General features: G+C 40.6%; 8 non-coding genes across 8 annotated transcripts; 1 reads left to right on the top strand and 7 right to left on the bottom strand.

Moving 5' to 3' along the window:
• Positions 1 to 290: 290 nt before the first annotated feature.
• On the bottom strand, positions 291 to 364 carry trnan-guu (transfer RNA asparagine (anticodon GUU)). The gene has a single exon. It is a non-coding gene; the product is annotated as a tRNA-Asn (tRNA).
• Positions 365 to 1,971: 1,607 nt separating this feature from the next.
• trnan-guu (transfer RNA asparagine (anticodon GUU)) lies at positions 1,972 to 2,045 on the bottom strand. The gene has a single exon. It is a non-coding gene; the product is annotated as a tRNA-Asn (tRNA).
• Positions 2,046 to 2,811: 766 nt separating this feature from the next.
• trnan-guu (transfer RNA asparagine (anticodon GUU)) lies at positions 2,812 to 2,885 on the bottom strand. The gene has a single exon. It is a non-coding gene; the product is annotated as a tRNA-Asn (tRNA).
• Positions 2,886 to 3,657: 772 nt separating this feature from the next.
• On the bottom strand, positions 3,658 to 3,731 carry trnan-guu (transfer RNA asparagine (anticodon GUU)). Its single transcript has one exon. It is a non-coding gene; the product is annotated as a tRNA-Asn (tRNA).
• A 1,192-nt stretch (positions 3,732 to 4,923) lies between these two features.
• trnan-guu (transfer RNA asparagine (anticodon GUU)) lies at positions 4,924 to 4,997 on the bottom strand. The gene has a single exon. It is a non-coding gene; the product is annotated as a tRNA-Asn (tRNA).
• A 292-nt stretch (positions 4,998 to 5,289) lies between these two features.
• On the bottom strand, positions 5,290 to 5,363 carry trnan-guu (transfer RNA asparagine (anticodon GUU)). The gene has a single exon. It is a non-coding gene; the product is annotated as a tRNA-Asn (tRNA).
• A 528-nt stretch (positions 5,364 to 5,891) lies between these two features.
• On the bottom strand, positions 5,892 to 5,964 carry trnak-cuu (transfer RNA lysine (anticodon CUU)). Its single transcript has one exon. It is a non-coding gene; the product is annotated as a tRNA-Lys (tRNA).
• Positions 5,965 to 12,038: 6,074 nt separating this feature from the next.
• On the top strand, positions 12,039 to 12,127 carry trnar-ucu (transfer RNA arginine (anticodon UCU)). The gene is given in 2 exon segments: positions 12,039 to 12,075; positions 12,092 to 12,127. It is a non-coding gene; the product is annotated as a tRNA-Arg (tRNA).
• Positions 12,128 to 15,529: the final 3,402 nt, after the last annotated feature.

Here is a 15,529-nt window from a genome sequence, read left to right as displayed (position 1 = left end):
ATATAAACCCTAATGAAAGTTTGCTGAGAGAGAGAGAGGCAACAGAAACACGCAACGTGGGGCTTGAACCCACGACCCTGAGATTAAGGGTCTCATGCTCTACTTACTGAACTAGCTGAGCTGATGAGGAGCTCTTTCAAGAGCTAGACACCGTTTACAGTAATACCTTCCCTACCCGTGACAATCTTCTGCTAAATCCTGATTTCATCTTGTAACACTGGACAGAATTTGGCCCAGGATATATGCCCAGTGCACGTGTTAGCAGTTGCAAGGCAGCAAAATGCCTAATTCGTCCCTGGGTGGGCTTGAACCACCAACCTTTCAGTTAACAGCCGAACGCGCTAACCGATTGCACCACAGAGACTTAGTAAGACATCACTTACAGTGGTAGAAAGGCGTAACTTTGTTTCAAAAGGTCTGCTATATAAAACCTAATGAAAGTTTGCTGAGAGAGAGAGGCAACAGAAACACGCAACGTGGGGCTCAAACCCACAACCCTGTGATTAAGGGTCTCGTGCTCTACCGACTGAACTAGACGAGCTGATGAGGAGTCCTTTCAAGAGCTAGACACCGTTTACAGTAATACCTTCCCTACCCGTGACAATCTTCTGCTAAATCCTGATTTCATCTTGTAATGCTGGACAGAATGTGGCCCAGGATCTATGCCCAGTGCACGTGTTAGCAGTTGCAAGGCAGCAAAATGCCTAACTCAATTCTGGGAGGGCTTGAACCACCAACCTTTCAGTTAACAGCCGATTGCGCCACAGAGACTTAGTAAGAGGTCACTTACAGTGGTAGAAAGGCAGAACTTTGTTTCAAAAGGTCTGCTATATAAACCCTAATGAAAGTTTGCTGAGAGAGAGAGAGAGAGGCAACAGAAATGCACAACGTGGGGCTCGAACCCACGACCCTGAGATTAAGGGTCTCATGCTCTACTGACTGAACTAGCTGAGCTGATGAGGAGCTCTTTCAAGAGCTAGACACCGTTTACAGTAATACCTTCCCTACCCGTGACAATCTTCTGCTAAACCCTGATTTCATCTTGTAACACTGGACAGAATTTGGCCCAGGATATATGCCCAGTGCACGTGTTAGCAGTTGCAAGGCAGCAAAATGCCTAATTCGTCCCTGGGTGGGCTTGAACTACCAACCTTTCAGTTAACAGCCGAACACGCTAACCGATTGCGCAACAGAGACTTAGTAAGAGGTCACTTACAGTGGTAGAAAGCCGGAACTTTGTTTCAAAAGGTCTGCCATATGAACCCTAATGTAAGTTTGCTGAGAGAGAGAGATAAGTAACAGAAACGCCCAACTTGGGGCTCGAACCCTCGACCCTGAGATTAAGAGTCTCATGCTCTTCCGCCTGAGCTAGCCGGGCTGATGTAAAGGTTTTTCAAGAGCTAGACACAGTTTTCAGTAATACCTTCCCTACCCGTGACAATGTTCTGCTAAATCCTGATTTCATCTTGTAACACTGGACAGAATGTGGCCCAGGATATATGCCCAGTGCACGTATTAGCAGTTGCAAGGCAGCAAAATGCCTAATTCGTCCCTGGAGGGGCTTGAACTTCCAACCTTTCAGTTAACAGCCGAACGCACTAACCGATTGCGCCACAGAGACTTAGTAAGAGGTCACTTACAGTGGTAGAAAGGCAGAACTTTGTTTCAAAAGGTCTGCTATATAAACCCTAATGAAAGTTTGCTGAGAGAGAGAGAGAGGCAACAGAAACACGCAACGTGGGGCTCGAACCCACGACCCTGAGATTAAGGGTCTCATGCTCTACTGACTGAACTAGCTGAGCTGATGAGGAGCTCTTTCAAGAGCTAGACACCGTTTACAGTAATACCTTCCCTACCCATGACAATCTTCTGCTAAATCCTGATTTCATCTTGTAACACTGGACAGAATTTGGCCCAGGATATATGCCCAGTGCACGTATTAGCAGTTGCAAGGCAGCAAAATGACAAGTTCGTCCCTGGGTGGGCTTGAACCACCAACCTTTCAGTTAACAGCCGAACGCGCTAACCGATTGCGCCACAGAGACTTAGTAAGAGATCACTTACAGTGGTAGAAAAGCGGAACTTTGTTTCAAAAGGTCTGCTATATAAACCCTAATGAAAGTTTGCTGAGAGAGAGGCAACAGAAGCACGCAACGTGGGGATCGAACCCACAACCCTGAGATTAAGGGTCTCATGCTCTACCGACTGAACTAGACGAGCTGATGAGGAGTCCTTTCAAGAGCTAGACACCGTTTACAGGAATACCTTCCCTACCCGTGAAAATCTTCTGCTAAATCCTGATTTCATCTTGTAACGCTGGACAGAATGTGGCCCAGGATCTATGCCCAGTGCACGTGTTAGCAGTTGCAAGGCAGCAAAATGCCTAACTCAATTCTGGGAGGGCTTGAACCACCAACCTTTCAGTTAACAGCAGAACGCGCTAACCTATTGCGCCACAGAGACTTAGGGAAAGGTCACCTACAGTGGTAGAAAGCCGGAACTTTGTTTCAAAAGGTCTGCAATATGAACCCTAATGCAAGTTTGCTGAGAGAGAAAGAAGTAACAGAAACGCCCAACGTGGAGCTCGAACCCTCGACCCTGAGATTAAGAGTCTCATGCTCTTCCGCCTGAGCTAGCCGGGCTGATGTAAAGTTCTTTCAAGAGCTAGACACCGTTTTCAGTAATACCTTCCCTACCCGTGACAATCTTCTGCTAAATCCTGATTTCATCTTGTAACACTGGACAGAATGTGGCCCAGGATATATGCCCAGTGCACGTGTTAGCAGTTGCAAGGCAGCAAAATGCCTAGTTCGTCTCTGGGTGGGCTTGAACCACCAACCTTTCAGATAACAGCCGAACGCGCTAACCTATTGCGCCACAGAGACTGAGTAAGAAGTCACCTACAGTGGTAGAAAGGCGGAACTTTGTTTCAAAAGGTCTGCTATATGAACCCTAATAAAAGTTAGCTGAGAGAGAGAGAGGCAACAGAAACACACAACGTGGGGCTCGAAGCCACAACCCTGTGATTAAGGGTCTCGTGCTCTACCGACTGAACTAGACGAGCTGATGAAGAGTCCTTTCAAGAGCTAGACACTGTTTACAGTAATACCTTCCCTACCCGTGACAATCTTCTGCTAAATCCTGATTTCATCTTGTAACGCTGGACAGAATGTGGCCCAGGATCTATGCCCAGTGCACGTGTTAGCAGTTGCAAGGCAGCAAAATGCCTAATTCAATTCTGGGAGGGCTTGAACCACCAACCTTTCAGTTAACAGCCGAACGCGCGAACCGATTGCGCCACAGAGACTTAGAAAGAGATCACTTACAGTGGTAGAAAGGCAGAATTTTGTTTCTAAAGGTCTGCTATATAAACCCTAATGAAAGTTTGCTGAGAGAGAGAGAGAGGCAACAGAAACACGCAACGTGGGGCTCGAACCCACAACCCTGAGATTAAGGGTCTCATGCTCTACTGACTGAACTAGCTGAGCTGATGAGGAGCTCTTTCAAGAGCTAGACACCGTTTACAGTAATACCTTCCCTACCCGTGACAATCTTCTGCTAAATCCTGATTTCATCTTGTAACACTGGACAGAATGTGGCCCAGGATATATGCCCAGTGCACGTGTTGGCAGTTGCAAGGCAGCAAAATGCCTAGTTCATCCCTGGGTGGGCTTGAACCACCAACCTTTCAGTTAACAGCCGAACGCGCTAACCGATTGCGCCACAGAGACTTAGTAAGAGAGCACTTACAGTGGTAGAAAAGCGGAACTTTGTTTCAAAAGGTCTGCTATATAAACCCTAATGAAAGTTTGCTGAGAGCGAGGCAACAGAAACACGCAACGTGGGGCTCGAACCCACAACCCTGAGATTAAGGGTCTCATGCTCTACCGACTGAACTACACGAGCTGATGAGGAGTCCTTTCAGGAGCTAGACACCGTTTACAGTAATACCTTCCCTACCCGTGACAATCTTCTGCTAAATCCTGATTTCATCTTGTAACGCTGGACAGAATGTGGCCCAGGATCTATGCCCAGTGCACGTGTTAGCAGTTGCAAGGCAGCAAAATGCCTAATTCGATTCTGGGTGGGCTTGAACAACAAACCTTTCAGTTAACAGCAGAACGCGCTAACCTAATGCGCCACGGAGACTTAGGGAAAGGTCACCTACAGTGGTAGAAAGCCGGAACTTTGTTTCAAAAGGTCTGCTATATAAACCCTAATGAAAGTTTGCTGAGAGAGAGAGAGAAAAGTAACAGAAACGCCCAACGTGGGGCTTGAACCCACAACCCTGAGATTAAGAGTCTCATGCTCTACCGACTGAGCTAGCCATGCTGATGCAAAGCTCTTTCATGAGCTACACACCGTTTTCAGTAATACCTTCCCTACCCGTGACAATCTTCTGCTAAATCCTGATTTCATCTTGTAACACTGGACAGAATGTGGCCCAGGATATATGCCCAGTGCACGTGTTAGCAGTTGCAAGGCAGCAAAATGCCTAATTCGTCCCTGGAGGGGCTTGAACTTCCAACCTTTCAGTTAACAGCCGAACACACTAACCGATTGTGCCACAGAGACTTAGTAAGAGGTCACTTACAGTGGTAGAAAGGCAGAACTTTGTTTCAAAAGGTCTGCTATATAAACCCTAATAAAAGTTTGCTGAGAGAGAGAGAGGCAACAGAAACACGCAACGTGGGGCTCGAACCCACGACTCTGAGATTAAGGGTCTCATGCTCTACTGACTGAACTAGCTGAGCTGATGAGGAACTTTTTCAAGAGCTAGACACCGTTTACAGTAATACCTTCCCTACCCGTGACAAGCTTCTGCTAAATACTGATTTCATCTTGTAACGCTGGACAAAATGTGGCCCTGGATATATGCCCAGTGCACGTGTTAGCAGTTGCAAGGCAGCAAAATGCCAAGTTCGTCCCTGGGTGGGCTTGAACCACCAACCTTTCAGTTAACAGCCGAACGCGCTAACCGATTGCGCCACAGAGACTTAGGGAAAGGTCACCTACAGTGGTAGAAACCCGGAACTTTGTTTCAAAAGGTCTGCTATATGAACCCTAATGTAAGTTTGCAGAGAGAGAGAGAGAAAAGTAACAGAAACGCCCAACGTGGGGCTCTAACCCACGACCCTGAGATTAAGAGTCTCATGCTCTACCGACTGAGCTACCCGTGACAATCTTCTGCTAAATCCTGATTTCATCTTGTAACACTGGACAGAATGTGGCCCAGGATATACGCCCAGTGCACGTGTTAGCAGTTGCAAGGCAGCAAAATGCCAAATTCGTCCCTGGGTGGGCTTGAACCACCAACCTTTCAGTTAACAGCCGAACGCGCTAACCGATTGCGCCACAGAGACTTAGTAAGACATCACTTACAGTGGTAGAAAAGCGGAACTTTGTTTCAAAAGGTCTGCTATATAAACCCTAATGAAAGTTTGCTGAGAGAGAGGCAACAGAAACACGCAGCGTGGGGATCGAACCCACGACCCTGAGATTAAGGGTCTCATGCTCTACCGACTGATCTAGACGAGCTGATGAGGAGTCCTTTCAAGAGCTAGACCCCGTTTACAGGAATACCTTCCCTGCCCGTGACAATCTTTTGCTAAATCCTGATTTCATCTTGTAACGCTGGACAGAATGTGGCCCAGGATCTATGCCCAGTGCATGTGTTAGCAGTTGCAAGGCAGCAAAATGCCTAATACGATTCTGGGTGGGCTTGAACCACAAACCTTTCAGTTAACAGCAGAACGCGCTAACCTAATGCGCCACAGAGACTTAGGGAAAGGTCACCTACAGTGGTAGAAAGCCGGAACTTTGTTTCAAAAGGTCTGCTATATAAACCCTAATGAAAGTTTGCTGAGAGAGAGAGAGAAAAGTAACAGAAACGCCCAACGTGGGGCTCGAACCCACGACTCTGAGATTAAGAGTCTCATGCTCTACCGACTGAGCTAGCCGGGCTGATGCAAAGCTCTTTCATGAGCTAGACACCATTTTCAGTAATACCTTCCCTACCCGTGAGAATCTTCTGCTAAATCCTGATTTCATCTTGTAACACTGGACAGAATGTGGCCCAGGATATATGCCCAGTGCACGTGTTAGCAGTTGCAAGGCAGCAAAATGCCTAATTCGTCCCTGGAGGGGCTTGAACTTCCAACCTTTCAGTTAACAGCCGAACGCGCTAACCGATTGCGCCACAGAGACTTAGTAAGAGGTCACTTACAGTGGTAGAAAGGCAGAACTTTGTTTCAAAAGGTCTGCCATATGAACCCTAATGCAAGTTTGCTGAGAGAGAGAGAGAAAAGTAACAGAAACACCCAACTTGGGGTTCGAACCCACTACCCTGACATTAAGAGTCTCATGCTCTACCGACTGAGCTAGCCGGGCTGATGCATAGCTCTTTCAACGCGCTAACCTATTGCGCCACAGAGACTTAAGGAAAGATCACCTACAGTGGAAGAAAGGCGTAACTTTGTCTCAAAAGGTCTGCTATATGAATCCTAATGTAAGTTTGCTGTGAGAGAGAGAGAAAAGTAACAGAAACGCCCAACGTGGGGCTCGAACCCAGGACTCTGAGATTAAGAGTCTCATGCTCTACTGTTGGAATATCTTGCCAATTCCATGCGTGTTCAATAAGAAAAGGTCTGGAGAGGGTTTTCTTCAATGCTAAAAATATTAGTAATTTATTAGATACAAATGAATAATTCGATGACAGAGCTCTGGGTTACGTTACCCCAATGCAATACAAGAATTACATTCAAGATGTTCGCAACTAACATATATTTCCTGACTCCAGCATATATACACAACTGACCTTAACAGGTGGAGTTTTGGTTTAACGTCACTTATCAGTCATTCTGCAATCCCTTGGCCCTTTGTAACCCCTGGACATTACTTTCTCTTTCTGAAACCTTTCTCTGCATACCAGAACTGAACACTTCCGTGCATCTTTAATATATTTCACACTTCTACAAGCATCATGACAACTTGTGACATGTCTAGACTATAGTTCTGGAACAAACCTAAATTTATTCTTATTCTGCTTTTTCCACTTGTCAGCAGTTCTTCTAAAAAGTATGCAGCACAGTAAAAAAGAGGAAGTTTGTCTGGTCAAGATGTTTTATAATACAATAGAAAAGATTGATTAATCTGTTGTTAGTCTAAACATTTTCCTAATAAAAAAACACAAAAGTAATGAAAATAAATTCCTTTTCTCCAACAATTCCCCTTTTCTGCTCCTCTCTGGAGCAGAGAAAAACAAAAACAGATAATCAAATCCCCACAAAAATGTTCCATTGTCATTACTGCAGGCCTTTGCCTAAATCTTTGTTTTACCTCTTATTCAAAACAATCGTTAACATTATAGTGCTCATTCATTATGTTAGATGATGCCTATAACCCCTTTCAACTAAATTTCTTTAACTTTTTTAGATTCAGTTTATAATTTCTACACTCTTGGTTCTCCTCTTCAGTGGTGCAGTCTCTTTCCTCTTGAAGTCACTCCGATATCTTCTTTTAATAAGGATTTTATTTGCTATATTTAGGCTTATTACTCCCAACACTCTTATTAACTTCCAATTAACCAATCATTAAAAATTTCCATTCTTATACACTTTATCAAACTAGGTAATTTTTTCTTCTTCTTCCCCAACAAAATTAGAATAAGAATGACAATAATAAAAATGTAAACAAAATTTAAAAACTCCAACATAAAAAAATAAAAATCTGATTAAAAGGAAATCCACACCCATAAAGATATGCTCTAATTAAAAGTCCCACTGTATAATTACGATCAAAGATCAACACCTGTGAAAACACATGTGATTGGAATTAGAAATCCACTAAAATTATAATCCCCATGAATAGTTCAAACTGAATTTCAACATTTTAAATTCATTACAGCACAAAAATTACAATTGAGATTTAGAATGAAAAATCAACAACTTCAAAGTAGGATTCAACTCAACAATTATTAAAATAAAAGATTCAGAACTTAATCGTAACAATGTTATTAAACTAACAACTTAAACTCGTCACCAAATTATTAAAACCAAAATTCAAACATATTTAAACTAGATTCCTTTTTTTTCTGAATGTCTTAAAATGGGAAAATCAAAAACACAACAATGTGATTAAAATAAAATAAAAATCTTAAGAATCTCTTCAAATAAAAGGCTCAAAAACCACAATGGCTTAAAATAAAAATCTTAGTGTCTTTAAATGAAAGATTTAAAAACAACAATGGCTCAAACTAAAATAATCTTTAAAAATGTGTTCAAATAAAAGAATCTTAAAATCCTCTTCAAATAAAAGAATCTTAAACTCATAATGATAAAAATAAATGATTAAAATAAAATAATCTTAAAATGTCTTAAAATAAAATATTACGAAAAAAAAACATACAAATGTCTTAAAATAAAAGATAAAAAGCATAAAAATTTCTTAAATTAAAAGATAAAAAAACATAAAGAATGTCTTCACATAAAAGATAAAAAAATAATATGTCTAAAATAAAAGAATAAAAATAATTTACGTCATTTCGGTTCAACTAGTTGCCCATACACTTTTTATATACTTTTATAAGCTAACTAAAAATCACTACATTTCCTCATCCGTTTCTTTCAGCTGTATTTTGACTTCATCATTAAACTTCTTCACATGGTTACATGTGAAAGAAAATCTGTTTTCTTAAACTCTCTCATTATGTTTCAATTCTTTTATCAGATTAGAACTGTTAATTTTTACCCGATGACGTGAGTTCAATTTTTCATGTTCAAATTTCTTCTTTACGCATAAATATTTTTTTTTCTGATACCAACCTTTTCTAGTTTTTAATATCCCATCTTAATTTAGATGATTCAACATAATATTTTGCTTTTAGTAAATCTTTACTTAAATAATCAATTCCATCAAAATGTATAATTCAAATGATTCCAGTTACCAATAGTTGTTTCTTCTTCTTTAGTCACCACCATACATTGTACTTCCTCCTATATCGTGTTCATGCCCTGTATCAGTAAACCTATGAAAATTTGCAAAAATAGTTAAATATCATTTCAACATTATACATTTAGAGATTCATTGTATATTTTCCTTTAAGTCTTTTTCTTAGTTATTATTTTCATAACAAAACCTTAATAAATTCTGTCTCTTTCATATTACCAGTCATCATATGGTCTCAAATGGTTCTTGACAGCACCCTGCCTCTTACTTTACCCACAAGTTCCTTTTTCTGAGTGTCTGATCTCCAGACATATTTAGCAGTTTGCTGTAGTCTGGTTTGGAGGAGCCCACATTTCTGAGGCAGACCACTGATCTTTCACAGTGCCCCTCCATACTCAGATGCTCTAGGCCTTTCAAGCATCACTGCTCCGCTCCACAACCATCTCACTCAACACCTGCCTACCTGTACAGGTGCCTAGTCTTCCGCGACAAAATTCCTGGCTTAGGTTGCTCCTGGTGGCCAACGAGAGTCTTACCCGTCTTTGGAATAATGTCTCATGGAGACCAGTTACTGCTCTTCTCCACTGCCACCTCCTTCTCAGTTTTCCTTCAGAACTTGGTATCGCTGATGTTAGGGAAACATGCACTCAAGAACCATGTGAGCCATTGAGACCACATTCTAGAGTCTAACCAATGAGACAGGTGTTATTAATTTTAAACTCAATTTGACCTCCAATAATAGTTTTAAGTAAAGTTTGACATCTTCACTCCCATCCACTCAGCACTATAGTCTGCTTAGTCTGCAGGCAAAGCTGTAGGGCACTATGATGGTGGAGACTAAAAAACAAGACACAGTTGGGTTATTATTCATAAAACACAAATTATGACATGGCCTACCATGTGGTATAATTGTTCAACATTATTGCTATATCTCAGGGTTCATATTAGGCCTTGACCCCTCATGTTTGTTTAGTATATATTATTATATCTGAAATGCAATGTTTAATTATCGATTTCTTTCTTGGTGTTTATCATTTTAAATATAGAGAAATTGAACTCACTTCATCTTGTTCATCCACATCCACTAAGTGTCCATGATTTTTCTTTGACCCTAGATGATGGCTTAGATAGTCTTATGCAGCTGACTTTCATAGATGAAAAGAGCCAGTGTAAGCCATAACAAAAAAAAAAAAAATTAATCATTATTATTACTAATATTATTATTCTATTTAGTTTTTGCACCTAAACTCAATCTTGTACTCTTACATCAAATCTCAGTTCCTCAAAGTGTCACTTCCTCAAAGTGTTACAAGTGCAACTATTTTTCTAGTTTCTATCTCATCGGTTTAATGTCTCTGTCTTTCTCTCTCTCTATGTATATAACATTTTTCAGACATATTTCAATATATTTTAAACATATCTTTTTCTTTTTTCTATCAAACCATAACTTGGATTTCTTTAATTCTAAGCTTTTAAGTTTTTCTTATCCATATTTTTTATCTTCCTTACATATTTGCTCATTAACTCTTCAGTTGATCAATATTAAACTGTCACATTTTCTTCTAATTTTTCTCTTCATCGACCAGAGACTTATGCCAATTTTATCTCTTTGCTGTTTAACAGCTCATCTCGAAGTCATGTTCCTCATTTTTCCTCTAATGTATTTATTCTAATGTTTCTTTAATAGCTGGTCTTTATGTTGTATTTTAATTTCTCTTTATTTTTCCTATTAGTATTATTAATTTATTTGTTCTTATTGTTCTAGTTAACAACTACTGGTCTATATTCTTTTAGTCATCCTCCTCTATTTAGTAAATTCATTTCTTTATTAATATATTCATTCGTATAGCTTCAAATTCCATTTCAACCAATATAACTATATTAAACATATTTCTCATTGGTACTTTATTTCACTTGTCTTTTTTATACCACATTGTGAAATATCTGTTTATTTTGTAACTTATAATATATCCCTAATTATTTTATCACAGTCTATCATTATTTAATCAAAACAACTTTATATACTCTTTTAATATAATTTACTCTCTTCTGCCCCTACTTCAACTGCTTATTCCCCATGAAAAGGAGTGGCTCCTTTTTTCTGACTTCCTTTTTGTTGTAAGTCTGTCTAAGATTGTCTGCCTGAGCACTTCCTCTTTTTTCTCCCCTCATCTGTCTTTCTACAGCCGTTCCAACAAATGCCAAAATCATGCCACATTACAAATTCCAACTAATTTTTTTCCATTTCTTACTGCCACAACATCGTTATGCCCCCCTTTTGCTATGTTATTAACTTTGTAAAACTCAAATTCTCTGTTTCTCAAAATTGTAGCCAATTTTACTGTTCAGTCCTTGCTCTACTCATTTTCACATTTAAGCTTCTCATATATTGTTTCTCATTTCTTTGCCACTTCTTTTCTTCTTAGTTCCAATCATTTACCACTTGTCCCATTGAGTTTTTAATTTTGTCTGGGACATTTTCCATATTGCTCACATTCTTAATCGAATTACTTATGTATTTTTCACACCTCCACCTCCTCAAATTTACAGTGTTTTTCACACACACACATATGAACTTCTGTATGTTGCATTTACTGCACATACACAATCAGAATATGTATATATTTATCCTCCTCCAACAATCAAATTTTCACCTGCAAACTTTTTGCACTTTCCCAATTACAGAGATTTCACAATTTTAAATGACATTTAAATGAATATCATATACACTTATATACAGCCGGCTAAATATCTGTACACTATGCTTATTTCAACTGTTAGTTACTACCGCAACCGACAAACATTTATATTAAATAAAATGTGCGCTTTTTACAATTCTCAACTTCTAATCACTTCTTATATTTACACTCGCCTTCTACAGTTAAGTTTTCCTGTGTCTGTTTAATCGACCACACCTTAACAGAGATGACTTTTTTCTGTATGTTTAATCAACCCCACCTTAACAGAGTTGACTTTTTTCTGTATCTTCTACAGCGTCACACCTTTTCAGTGAAGCAAATCATCCACTCAGTCACAACTTCGGCGAGTAAACTGTCCCTAATTTTATTTACAATCTCACAGCAGAGCGTTCAGGCTCTGTGGCGCAATGGATAGCGCATTGGACTTCTAGGCTGTGAGCTGAGCCATTCAAAGGTTGTGGGTTCGAGTCCCACCAGAGTCGCAAGCTTTGCTCTTTTTCTTCACTGACTGGTGCGTTTCTAACATTTTAGGCATCTGTCCATCCTGTTTCGCTCAGATACTAGGGGTACTCTACAATGAAGCCGATGACTTAATTGAGCTTAATTAAATAAGGGAGATTAGAAAATGGTGTAGGGCCTAGTGGGCTTGAGGAATGACTCGAAGGCAACCTGTGGTTTTGGGGAAAAGTAACTGCCACGTATTGTTGGGATCAAGCCTTTTGGATTTGTTTTACAAGAGCCTCTTTATGCATGTGCAAAGTAACTGAGTAGAAAGCATAGTAAATTTTGCGCTCCCCCCCCCCCCCCCAACTGTCTTAAATGAAACTGCGTTGTGAAGTAATGTCTAAAGTAATTGTTCGATTAAACAATTAGCCCCTCTCACAGCGGTCTGGCGCTGTGGCTTAGTTGGTCAAAGTGGCTGTCTTGTAAACAGGAGACCCTGGAATCAAGTCCCAGCAAAAGTGACTATTAGCCATTGTTGAGATTAAGCCTTTTGGATTTGTCGAAAGAAGTGAATGTTTTGAGTTTTGAAAATTGATAACAGGTGTTCTGAAATTTATGGCAAAACAACTAAAAAAAAACTGTGATCTGTGGTTGCCACAGTGGAATAAACCGCCAACTTATCCAGCATATGTTTTACACAGCAGATGCCCTTTTAACTACAACCCATCACTGGGAAACACACACACTTATTCAGAGACTCATACACTACAGTCAATTTAATCATACTCAATTCACCTGTACTTCTTGTGTGAGGTAAGGTGCAACCCACTATGCCACCGCGTCACCCATTAGAAGGGCTCGAAATTAACCTTTTTGCTTGGTAGCACAGGCGCTCCTAAATTTAAAAATGTAGGAGCATCAGCCAAAATGTAGTCGCACCCACCAATTATAAGCATCATTACTACAAGTTTTATACAAACATATTAATTGCATTTGAAATCAACAGTATAAATGGAAGCTTGAGGAAAAAATGTCTTGTCCCGTTATCTCAAGAAAATACATTTTTATAACATAACTGAGTGTCCAAAACATACACAGAGCACCCACCGGCCCTGCACCTACTGCTTGAAATGATTGAATCTGTTAATGATATAACTGTGCTGTTCTCACGGGTGCTGTCTGATATTGCACTGATGCTTTTGACATGTACTTCACCTTATTATATGCATACGTCATGTTAATAGCAATACCGGTCTTTTCATGAGTAGCGATATTAGTTTACTCAGTGTAAGCCCGTTTGCCAAGGTGTACGTGGTGTTAAATTACATATAAATATAGCTGCCACTTGCACGGCGGACAGCATCTGGCGATTAAAAGAAGGATTAAACAGAAGTTCTCATGCTAGATGTGGCAAACAGTTACCTGACAATTCCATCCTACAGCGGGACTTGAAGCCAATTGAAGTCTTTTATCCACTCATCGAAAAGTGTAGATGTTGGATTAACATTCAGCACATGGTCACTAGTAAGATGTGTCATCATTTTTAACTTTAGATGCCATGGTTTTTAAAACAAAATCTGTCAGTGTTATCTTCATTGTCATCCTCAGCGCTTTACAGTTTTTCATGGTAGTAGCTCTCCCTGTCATCCCAAGCCAGAAGGCATTAACTGAGTGATTGACAGCTGATATTTCAGTGCTAGAGCAGTGGGCCAATAAGAAGAGCGCGAAGGCGGGGCAAGGATTACGGACTTGGCTTTGTTTACTGCAGCAAGTTGACATGACAACTGTTTTAAACCATTCCTGAGCGCTGCGTTTCCCGTTTCAAGCACAGAGATGCATTCAGCATGAATGTCTCCCGAATCTGCGCATGTGGTGAACATTTTGCACAGTAAAAACTGGTCGCACACAACACATTCATGCACTCGCACAAATGCTCCCAAATATATTTTGAGGTCGCATAGATAAAATTTCGGGCACATATGCGACCAAAATCGTCGCAATTTTGAGCCCTGCTGTACTAGTGTCTTTTTTCATGTTACTTGTGCTTATTTTTCAGATATCTTTTAAATGAAATACTTGTGCTATTAATTAAATACTAGAGTTTTCAAAATATTCTAGTGCTTACTCATTAGACACGTTTATTTTATTAGATACTAGTACTTATTCCTTAGATAGTACTTATTAAATATATTGTTTTTATTTATTAGTTACTAGTACTAATTTTAATAGTTACTAGTAACTATTCTGTTGTTTAGGTCTTGTTTTTGCTCTAAAACATTAGACTATGTTTACACAAAGATGGCTGAAGCCTATGCTGTGACCCCCCTCCCCCACCTGGGTCAGTCAGATCACCTTTCTTTGTTCCTTACCCCCAAATACTCACCCCTCATCAATGGTGTGAAGCCATCAGTGTGGACCATCAAAGTGTGGCCAGCGGGGGTAGACTTCACACTCCAGGACAGGTTTCAACACACAGACTGGGGTATGTTTGCTTCCCAGGCCACACATGGCTCTCACACAGACACTGACAGTTACACTTCCTCTGTTCTGGAATATATCAACACCACCATAGACAGTGTTACAACCCAGAAACAGATCACTACATACCCGAATTAGAAGCCATGGATGAACAAGGAGGTGCGCCTCCTGCTGAAAGCAAGCAACACTGCCTTCAGATCAGGCGATGCACAGGCCTACAGCACTTCCAGGGCTAATCTGAAGAGGGGCATCAAAAAGGCCAAGCACTGTTACAAGCTAAAGCTAGATGAGCACTTTTCCAACTCTGATCTTTTGCGCATGTGGCAGGGCATCCAGGCCATCACCAACTACACACCCAGCCAGTTCACAGCCACAGACGTCTCCTTCCTGAATGAGCTAAATTACTTTTATGCCCGCTTTGAAAGAGACAATAAAGAACCCTACACCAGGATCACTTCCTCCACCGACCACTCATCTATCACACTCACCTCCTCAGAAGTACACACCGCACTGAGTCGGATCAATGTGCGTAAGCCTGCTGGACCATTCAGTATTCCTGGGCAAGTCCTCAAAGTATGCGCAGAACAGCTCGCTGGGGTATTCACAGACATTTTCAACCTGTCGCTTACCCTAGCAGCTGTGCCAACATGCTTTAAAGCCATCTCTATTGTGCCAGTGCCCAAACACTCCAGCCCAACATGCCTGAATGACTACCGCTCTTTAGTACTTACACCCATCATCATGAAGTGCTTCGAGCGGTTGGTCCTGGCACATCTTAAAGACTCTCTGCCATCCACACTGGACCCACATCAGTTTGCTTACCGTGGCAACAGGAGCACAGAGGATGCAGTCTCTATAGCACTGCACTCTGTACTCACACACCTGTACAATTAAAACACTTATGCACGAATGCTGTTTGTGGACTTCAGCTCAGGATTCAACACTGTCATACCTTCCAAGTT

Source organism: Danio rerio, chromosome 4 (genome assembly GCF_049306965.1).
Source record: "Danio rerio strain Tuebingen ecotype United States chromosome 4, GRCz12tu, whole genome shotgun sequence".
NCBI classification, from domain to species: Eukaryota; Metazoa; Chordata; class Actinopteri; order Cypriniformes; family Danionidae; genus Danio; species Danio rerio.
The sequence above is the reverse complement of the archived record's forward strand: the minus strand, read 5'-3'. Positions and strand labels throughout refer to the sequence as shown.